The sequence below is a fragment of the Corvus brachyrhynchos genome, unplaced genomic scaffold (genome assembly GCF_000691975.1).
Source record: "Corvus brachyrhynchos isolate BGI_N302 unplaced genomic scaffold, ASM69197v1 scaffold70, whole genome shotgun sequence".
NCBI lineage: Eukaryota > Metazoa > Chordata > Aves > Passeriformes > Corvidae > Corvus > Corvus brachyrhynchos.
In genome coordinates, this window is record NW_008236217.1 from 3,597,470 (window position 1) to 3,608,028 (window position 10,559).

Genomic DNA, 10,559 nt, shown 5'->3' on the forward strand with positions numbered 1-10,559 from the left:
AAAGAGACTTTTGCAGTGAATATTTATCCCCTCCAAAGTTCCTCTGTCATTTAAAATCAAATAGCCAAACTCACTTCTGAGTGAGTCATCTGAGTGAGAACCCCTTGTTAATCCTCTTCATTTCTTACAAGGTGCAATTGCCCCACAAGCTGCAGGTGCCAGTCCAGCACACATCCAGCCTCACGTAGGCTTTAATCCTTAGAGCTCATCTGGGTTTTGTGGGGCCATCTCTGCTCTTCCAGACCACCTCAGCTCAGGAGGGTTTGTCCCTTGGCACAGATCCCCCAGGCTCTTTGAGCCATGGCAGAACCTAGCCCTCACAGCAGACCCTGGCTGTTTGTAAAGCTACCTGCAGAGTTGCAGTTGCCAGGATCATAGAATAGGCAGTTAAGAGGCTTTACCACATTGGGAGCTTGGAAACTCACAGAAAATGTTAAAAGCAATAGAAGATGACTTTGCAAATAAGATAAATCTTTTAACTACTTTGCTAAGGAAACAAACAAGTTATTTCCTTAGGTAATGCAGTGTTGTCTAGAGTTAAATGCAGTAACTTCAGATAAACCAAAGATAATGGATGGAAAAATGTACTTCTGAGGAGTTGTTTTCTGAGAAAATGCATGTAGTATATGAAAAAAGTATGAACCTCAAACTGCAGTGGTAATATATCCTCCACAGGTAGGCATCACAAAAACACAGTAAATTCTTTCAAAGTGACTGAAGGTCGCAGAGCAGTACATTGGAGAAAAGACCTGTTGTTAGGGCTCCCTTTGGCATGTACCTGATTAATCCTTCCATTTCACATTCCTCCCCAGCGGTCAGCTGAACAGCACAGTGGGAGAATTAGTTTTCTACCCTAAGAGCAATCTAATTCCTCAGGGCAAATGGACGGCTTTAGCTAGGCAGCTAAATAAAGTCAAATAAAACACGTTCTTTCCAGTTGAGCAAAAGCGCATACCTGCAACAAATGACTGTCACTTTAAAAATACATGACAAATAGCATAACCCCAGCATCTAAAATGGGTCAAAAAAGGACATGAAAAATCCCCCAAGGTGTCAGCAGCAGAACTAATCAATCATGGGATTTTAAAGAACTCATGTTCCAGGACCTCAGCATCTCCTTCCCAACTGTGCAAAGCTCCCACATCCAGGAACTGTAACATTCCTCCCCACCGCTCTTCCCTTCCAGCATCCCATTGAGTCCTGAAGGCAGCACCTGGGGTGATCCCGGGGCCCCCTGTTGTATCTGCAGTTTTCATCCTCGTTCTCTAGAAGATGTGCTAAGACTCTCCTCCTTCCCAGACGCCCCAGTGGCACCCAGCACTGTGGTGCCCTGGCTACTGCAGAGCTGCCAGAAGGCATGTGACCACCCGGCTTTTGCCTTCTGGCAGCCGGGTGATCAAACACCAGCCAAAAGGGGAATCTTACCTGTGATCCTGTCCAAGAAAGGAGCAGTAAGTCTCTCTCTTCCTCCAGCTCCAAATTTTTACAAGGCTTCTAAAAACAGAGCAACTCTACAGCTTCTGTCCTATCAGACCTAGTTTACAGCAAACAGACAGAGAAAATGCCAGGACAGATTTACTGCATAAGCTTTGTTTCCTTAGGATGAAGGCTAAATGTGACACAAAACCTTAGGCTTGTAAATAAGTACTAAGTGGATCAATTATAAAGACTGGGGGGCTTTGCTACTCTCTTCATTGCATTTAAAATTTTGCAAACTGTCTTATTTACTAGAAATTGTAAACATAATTTTTAAAAAGTCAACTTATTTTAAATGTCACAAAATTATTTGGCTACCTATGATTAGGAACTAAGTTAATTACAAATACTATCACAATTTTTGCATAATTCTTCTCCTAGTCTTCCAATTTCATGACTACACCAAATATTGTACTGAAGTCTCAACTTTTAGCAAGCACCTAAACGATGCATAAACTGAGTGCAATTTTGCCCCACCTTTACTGGAAAGCTCTCTTTGAAGCAACATTCATGCTTTTTACAAGTTATTCTTATGATTGCCTATTGCATTTCAGTGCATTAAAGCAGTACCTTTGAGTAGTACATTTGTAGAGTGTTATTTGAATATCTCCTGTATCTTAGTATTTAGCTATTCCACAGTCTTGGAAATAAAAGACACCAAGCAGCAATTCTGGTTTTAGGAAAAGATGCCTGCTTTGAAGTCCATCCCCACTAAAGTCAATAGCACTGACAGTAACTTCACCAGGAGCTGAAGCTGAACCTAAATGCTCATCTGTTACATTTGCCATGGTATCAGCCACCCATTACTTTTTGACACCCACTTTCTCCAGAGTGGAGCACTCCTTCCAGACTCTTCTCGTTTTGTAGACTAAGGCAATTGCCAGGGGACTAAAGTGTAACGTAATTATGACAGTATGACTCTGCAGTTGTCATAGCAATGGAATGAGGCTGATATGCTGTTGAAGTAAAAATAAAACTTCGAGTACAGCTAGTGGAGACCTAACAATTATTTCTAACTGCTTTACCACATTTATAGGCCCTTTGGAGAAAGGCCAGTGAAGAGTTACCCAGAGCAGATTGCCTTCTGAACTGCTGTACTCAGAGCTCTCCATCTCTGGGGCAGCAGGAGCCTGACTGTTCTTTTTCCTTGTAAACCTGTCTTTTCCTGGGCCTGCTCATTATTGGGTGTGCTATGTGGGACTGGGAAAGTTCTGCAGTGTTCACTGGGTAGAGAAGTGTCCAAGAGTTTCTTTCATTATATCCTTAAAAGGTACCCTTAAAAACTCACATGTTAAGATGAGCTGGGGTTATGGAATCAAAATGGAAAGCTGTGTTGGGATGTGGTTTGGACCACGGGTAGGAAGCTTTTGTAGTAACGTGACTCCATTCCGTCATGTGCACACCGAACTTGGACTTGAAGCTGCCTGTAGCAATTACTCAATATTTAAGCTACACTTTCCCACCAAGCACCTCTCTTCCAGAGCAATTTCCCTGCTTTGTGCTGCTATAATGTGGTGAAGAGGTACAACTCACAACTGCAACACCAGACATAGACATCAGCCTCTGGAGCAACTGCTTACTGACTTAAAAACAAGTTTCTTCTTTTTACAACCTTCATCTGGCTAGCCAGCCCTCATGGCATTTGAGTTTTCCTTAGGAATATAGACTATAACTTCTCTCCCATGCAAGATGGTGTTATTAAAAGGGACAAGGTGCTGAAAACTTAGCAAGTCCTTATAATCCATCCTATTTTTCAGTCCAGATGTCGTGGAGTGATGTTTTAAGACTTTTATGCTTCCCTTGGTACAGGGAATACCAAATATTCCATGTTGCCCAAATCACGAGCATGATGAGAAACATAAATCATATCACTTTTTAATTTTTTTAAGAGAAAATACTGTGAATTTTGCTCAAGTCCATTCTCACCACTGCAACTATTAAGGAATGACACTCTAAAGATCTGTAAACCAGAATCATTAATTTTAGTAGTAGGAACAGGATTTTCTCCTGAATTTAAAAACAAGTAAAATCCAATTAAGACAGAAAAGCAGTAAATTCCATTCCAAACAGAGGTAGGTAGAACCTTTTCCACTGTAATTTAAAAATTGCTTGCTTCAGGTGATAACTAGTCCTAGTTTTCTTATGGGAGGGTTGGGAAGGGGGGTGGGGTTTGTATTCACTGAAAAAGTAAAATACACACAACATTAAAAAGTTATGCTAAACATCATGCTTTTTATTTTGGGGGAAAGAGCAAGAAAATAGCAGTACTTCAACAGACTAGAAAAAGCCTCATGTAAATACCAAAAGCACAGCAAATTATACTAAAAGCTGATACATTCTTAAGTCAAAGCATAAAGTTGCATGTAAATATGTGTGTGTATATATATTTATACATGTATACACACATAGGCACACAACTTTTAAATACAGATGTAGCTATCTGGATTATCTGTGTTTTCCTTATCATTCAGTTTAGTTTTGGGTGAGTGAAGCAATTAGACCAGAACTAACATTAAAAAAATACCCAACCATTGCCACAGACTAGATTAAGAACTATACACATACACAATTACAGCACAGTCTTTACTCTTGTGGCCTTTGAATTCCACTAAAACAAGCCTGTTTTAGAGGGAATGCATCCTGGAAGTCTCTTGGCTTTTATCACTGCAACATCCTAGCCTTTGCTAAAAACAGAGGAGCTACCCCAGAATGTGATCTCCAATTCTTCCTGCAAACTGCATGCATGCCAGACATGAACCATGCAAAAACCCTTTGAGGTTTAAGCCCTTAATTATTACCTTGTGTCAAGATTCAGGCACTGTGCTTTACAGCAATCTTCAGAATTAAATTTAAGAAACAAAAATCACATTGAGAGTTCATTTTACTTAAAACAGAGAAGGGTGAAGACTCAGATAGTTGGCAACTCTCAGCTGATTAAGCATTACATGTACACACTGCGAATTAATAAAAAGTTAACCAAGTGCTTTAGTAAGTTCTGAAAACAAAAATAAGTTATATTTCAAAGAACAAGTTAGTATAAAAAGTTTTAACATATGCAAAGTATGTGCTCAAAATACTTATTTCGCATTTTTAAAAAGAGCTGTCATCTACCTTGCAGCAACAAAGTTCACCCAGTATAAAATATTGCAATTTGTCCCATTGTGTCATATGAGAGGTTTCCTTATTCATATGATCAAGAACACTTGCACAAGAGTTCATGTTATTCCAAGCCACATAGTGGCAGACAGACTACGTTTGAAAATGTGCTTTTACTATGCAGTGCAGTAAAAGCTAAGCAAACCATTTCAGAGTAGCGTTTAGCAGGTCAAAGAGCTACATCAATGCAAGAAATCCAGAGAAGAGTATAAAAGTTAATGCCAAGTGGCAGTACCAAGAAAGTGAATTAGATCAACAGAAAAAAAAAAACCCTGCTGGTAACATTCACTATCACATGTACAGCTTGCAAGCTAGGAATAAATTAGCTTCGGGAGAAAAAAAAAAAATTAACTGTGTAAACAATTCACCCAGTACAAAACTGGATGCAGCCGGTAAGAGCAGAACTAGCTTAGTAGTGCTGAGGATGTGCGTGCATCCAGATGCCTGTTCAAAATGCATTTATCAATGCCACTGACTCCCCCAAAAATCACCTATAGCTATTTAACACCACAGCGGAGGCTTCCCTCCCCCCTTATGAAGTTATTACAACTCAGGAAGTCGCTGCTGTCTTCTACGATTAAAATTCCAGTTATAAGCTACCAATGTTTGTAAGATGAAAACACCCACCTTGCAAATTAAATTGAAAACTCTTGTCAAGCATGTCTGAGGACTCTTCAAAAATTAAAGTACAGCACTTTACTCAAGTGGTATTTGCATGAGTAACTTGTACTGACAGCCTGTTAAAATAAGAGAATTTAACACAACTCGGGGTAGCTGGGTGTTCCTCCTCAGGAAGAGGGATCCATACAAATTCCAGTTGTTCTTGTTGAGGTGTGTTACAGGGAGAGAAGGATGAAAGAACTTCAGTCAGCCTCAAGGGGAATCTTCCTGCTTCTAGAAGTATTCCTCCTCTTCATCAAAAAATCCGTTCTCCAGGGCATACGAGCAGTCTGCGTTAGAGTCAGCTTGGCAGGCACCTTTGTATTCTTGAATGGATTCGTACAGGGAGTAGAGCTGACACAGCAATGACATATCCAGCTGCCGAAGGCCAACCTGAAGGGGGAACAATTCAATCATTACTGCAATTGCCTTTTTATGGCTGTATAATGCTGTATATCTTTTGTTGCTAAACAAGAGGTTCGAGCTTCTTTCCACCTTGAACAGTTATGAAATATGAAAGTAAAATTCATTTTCTAAGGTGGCAGACGCCCCACGGGATAAACTGGACAAAAGAACAAGGAACAATGTGATGCAATAGTGCAGAACAAATGCAAAGTGTTCTTCAAAATGTTGTATTACAACGCCGTGCTTGACTTTAATAAGCAGTTCACTCCTATCGGAACCATGGCAGATAAATTCATAAAGTCTGTATTCCTCACTATGCAAGGGAGATATTTTTCTAGAAATACTGTGTGTCTTTCACACATCTTTCTCTCACAGCATCACAGGCGCTCTGTTTTTCTTTAAAATGGCCTGGAGTAGAAGTTTTAAATGGGACTCTGGTTTTTCCACTTCCCAGCTGAGTAGTTCTACTCTGATTTTCTTTTCTATATTGACATACATAGGCATCTGACAAACCCACGTAAGTCTCGCACAATACAGCATGCTACTTTCAGGCAGCAAAACTAAACAGAAGTGACACAAGCACATATGACATATCTTGCAAATCTTCAGACTATTTTCATGTGCCACTCAAGCATAGGCTTGATTATAATTAAGCACCTAATATTTTGGTCCTTAAGCTTCTCAAATATTAGTTCCAGAGCTAATTACAGATCTGGAGAACCATTAAAAAAAGGCTACCTTGTGGTCTGCATCTTTATGTCAGGTACAAAGCCAGTATGTTGCACAGCAAAGTGAAATAAAGCTATTCATTTAACTCAATTCAGCCTCCCTCTCTGGCAACGAAATAGAGAGTTCACTTGAGATTGTCACCTATCCAAGTCAGATCAAATTAAAACCACTACCCAAATAGAGATTTTAGAGAAACAGCCATTTTGGCCTTATTTTTCAAGGAAGTGTTAAGCCGACAGGCTGTTCCTAGTGAGCCTCAGTTTCATCAAATAAAAGTTTTTGCCACAACCTCATGTCAAGAGGAAATAAATAAATAAACAAATAACGTTAGCAGCCTGTACTGCAACCTGAACACCAGGCTGTATTTTACTCAGAATGAGAACTCTTACCTCAAAAATCTCTCCTTATGCTTCTAAATTCTCAGGACAATACACTCAGCACACAAGAAAACCACAAGAAGCTAGCATGATGATCTTACTTCGACATTGCTGAACTATCCTACCAGCAGCTCTTTCTGAAGGTGAGAAGAGGAGAAAAAAAAAATCATACACCACAATGCCATTGAGAAAAAGAGGGTATGACATCTTCCAGGAACACCACAAATTCCTTGGTGTAATCATGAAGCCAAAACATGATGCCCTGCACAGGCTAAAGAAGATTTTAGGACAAGTGATGGGACACTGTGCTAGCTGCCAGGACATTACTGGTAAGTCTTTCCACCACCTCAGATCTATGCTACTTTTCATACCCATCTTCCTTTATAACCTAGACAAACTGCTCACCTCAGGTAAGAAAGGATGCTGTGAAGCTGGACCTAACACTATGACATACAAACATGAGACCCACCTGGCAGACCTGAATGAGAGCCAAATGTTTGAGGGACAAGACTGCAGTTCAGAACTGTTCAAAAAGCAATCAGGAGTGAGGTGAGCCAAAAAAAGTCAACCTGGAGACAGGTGACCTTTGTCTCCAAAGGAAGGTGGGACCATTTTCACCAGCAGCTCTCCTGTTTCAGTTCCATTAAGAATTTCAGCACTTTCTGTGAAGTTCAATTCTACTGACTGCCAAGCACAAACTTTAAGGGAAAAATTGCTTTGCAGAATTAACATAACAGTCTTAAAACCAAATGGTTATGTTTACTTGTTGCAGTGGGGATACTGCAACACGCATATATCAAACCAGGAGTCCCGTGGAAAGGAAATATATACGGACAGACAGATTCTTGATAGCTGTTTCAGAGATGTTTATTTCTCCAGCCGCATGGCCGGGGCTGTGCTCAGGAACTGTTCCAGTCACGGGACCAAGGGTCCTTCTGCCCGCGCAGGGAACACAAACCAACCAATGGGAACTGCTGAACACAGGTGGTGGGATACTCTTTTTGGGTGGTCACCTACTGCTACAGGTGTCCTGAACAAATTGTGTCATCCCATCATTGTTCTCTTGATTTTGATCTTGATTGGTTTTGCTTTATCAGCAGTCTTATACATCATGAATTGGAGAATGATGAAACGGTTAACACAATTGACATCTATAATAGATGTCCACGTCCCATCCACTGTGGACATCCCCAAGGTTGTTGACACGAGACAAACTACATGAGTATTAAAATAAGATGTGATAAGAAATTAGAGGTATTTTGATTAAAAAATTACATGTGTATTCTGATTTAAAAAATTATTTACTTCTTTCTTTTGTTTCCTTCTTTTTCTTTTCTTTTCTTTTCCTTCCTTTCTTATGTTCTCTACCCTTTTCCGGGATATGCTACCAACATTGACGAGTCCTGAAGACTTCACAACAACACTACGAAATCATGCTGATGGAGCTCGCTTGACGACAATCGTGAGTCACGGGGTGGTGTAAGAGACGGTCCGAAAATCCCTCATCTGCCTCACGATCATCGCCGAAGACAGAGACTGAACACAGCAGTCCTGGCCTGGCTGAGGTGGGATTGTCTGCCAAGTGTTGCCTACGGGTGTGCCCACTGGGAACTGGTACGCATTCCTGAGGAAAATTAGTGCAGGTCACAATGGACTGTGCCGTTCTTGCTGCCCAGGCGGGAAGGACTGCGCTGAAGCGGAAAGGAACGACCTGTCCTGTTGCAGTGGGGATCCTGCAACACGCATATATCAAACCAGGAGTCCCGTGGAAAGGAAATATATACGGACAGACAGATTCTTGATAGCTGTTTCAGAGATGTTTATTTCTCCAGCCGCATGGCCGGGGCTGTGCTCAGGAACTGTTCCAGTCACGGGACCAAGGGTCCTTCTGCCCGCGCAGGGAACACAAACCAACCAATGGGAACGAGGCTGAGCAGGGACAGGGAAGCCCCGTGTCTGTGCCCTCAGGGCCCCTCTCCCAGGGCTACACGGCAGGGGAGGGACCCCAACATTTACTATCTTATTTTTCTATTGCTGCCACTAGTATCAAACTATCAAACAAGAAGCCTACTGTGAAAAATGCAGCCTCTTCAAAACTTTCATGTATGATCCCTGAGGTAGGAAAAGCCTGAAGAAATGTCCAACCCTGATAGCATTAGCACAGTTTTTAATGCCAGCCAAGCTGCATTTGACTCTTGATAAGGCAACCTATGGCACACAGTTCCATGCAATCAACTCTGTTCTTCACAATCATAGCTCTGAAATGACCTCTCCTTTCCTCCCTCCCTCTCCAAAGCATCCAAGTCCATCCCTTTCTCAGCTTTAAAAGCTTACATACACAGTACCTTGCTTGACCCTGCAGGGAAAGATGGTGCTGTGCATTTCTTCCTCACTCACTATGGAAAATTTAAAGCCAACCCATTACTCAATGAAAATTGTATCTTTGCTGCAAAAAGAGTGTTCAATATCAGTAATAAAGTGCTTTTATCTTCTTGATGAAAGGCAGCCTTTTAGTACACAAGAGTCTCTCTAATTTGTACAGGCCACAAAAAAGTACATCTGGAACCAAGGAGCCTGTTGCTTGAAAGTCTTTGATGTGTTTAGAAGTATCTTTTTCTTCAGAAATACTTTATCAAATTATCATCAAGGATAGCAAGAGTATTAAAGGAAAGTTTAAAAGGGAAGTCTAGTTATCAAATAACTTTGAGAAGTATCTCATTTGATTTCCCATTAGGAAAGAAATAGATTAGACTTGTTTAATGAATTACCTTTGCTTTTTTGGAAAAGCTTAAGACTAAGACCATATGTCCTTGTTTCCCTTCACAGCATTGCAGAAGAAAGCCCCGGCAGTCGATAGACCCATCCTTCCTGAGCTTTAGTGCAAACTGGCAATTCTAATACACAGTTTTAAGAATTATCTCTAACTGTTGAAACACTGGTGGCAGACTAAGATTTCAGCACACTCCCATCCTTCTAAATCCACAGAAGGACCTTTCAAAAAAGCTTCTTGTCCTCAAGCACCTTTTTAGTTTTAAAAAACCAGTCTTGAACCAGGCAGATTTTCAGCAATATCATATTTTATATGCTTCATAGAGTTTTTAGAGTTGGAAGAGACCTCTGGAGGTCATCCAGTCCAACCCTCCCGCCAAGGCAAGGTGGGGTCACCTCAAGCAGGTGACACCAGAACACCTCCAGGTGGGTTTGAACGTCTCTAGACAGGCAGACTCCACGAGCTCTCTGGGCAGCCTGTTCCAGTGCTCTGCCACCCTCAACATAAAGAAGTTCTTCCTCTTGTTGCGGTGGAACTGCTTGTGTTTTAGTTTATGGCCATTGCTCCTCATCCTGTTGCTGGGCACCACCAAAAAGAGTCAGACACCATCCTCTTGACACTCACCTCTGAGATGTTTATATACATTAATGAGATTCCCTCTTCTCTAGACTAAACAGGCCCATCCCCCGCAGCCTCTCTTCATAAGAAAGATGCTCCAGCCCCCTAATTATCTTTGTGGCTCTCCGCTGGACCCTCTCCAGCAGCTCCTTGTCTTTCTTGTACTGATTCTTCAGAATCCTCAGCACGTAAGGCTTAGGCTATTATTAGTCATTACAGCTGCAGCTTGCACCAGCAAAGCACCAACACCCAATTAGTATTTAATCAAAAGGTGCGCCAGGTCGCCCGGAAGAATTTCGCTGTAATAACGCTGTGCTACAGGATCAAAACAGAGTCCTGTAGAAAACTACGCCTAATCACAGCCACTT

The 10,559-nt window shown here is 41.4% G+C and overlaps 1 protein-coding gene across 1 annotated transcript in view; it reads right to left on the minus strand.

Annotated features, from left to right (window-relative positions):
* TTC13 (tetratricopeptide repeat domain 13) overlaps positions 1 to 1,658 on the minus strand; it is a 65,264-nt gene extending 63,606 nt beyond the window's left edge. Inside the window, exon 1 of the mRNA XM_017745559.1 lies at positions 1,426 to 1,658. The gene's annotated coding sequence lies outside the window, so the exon portion shown is untranslated. The remainder of the gene's footprint in view (positions 1 to 1,425) is intronic.
* Positions 1,659 to 10,559: the final 8,901 nt, after the last annotated feature.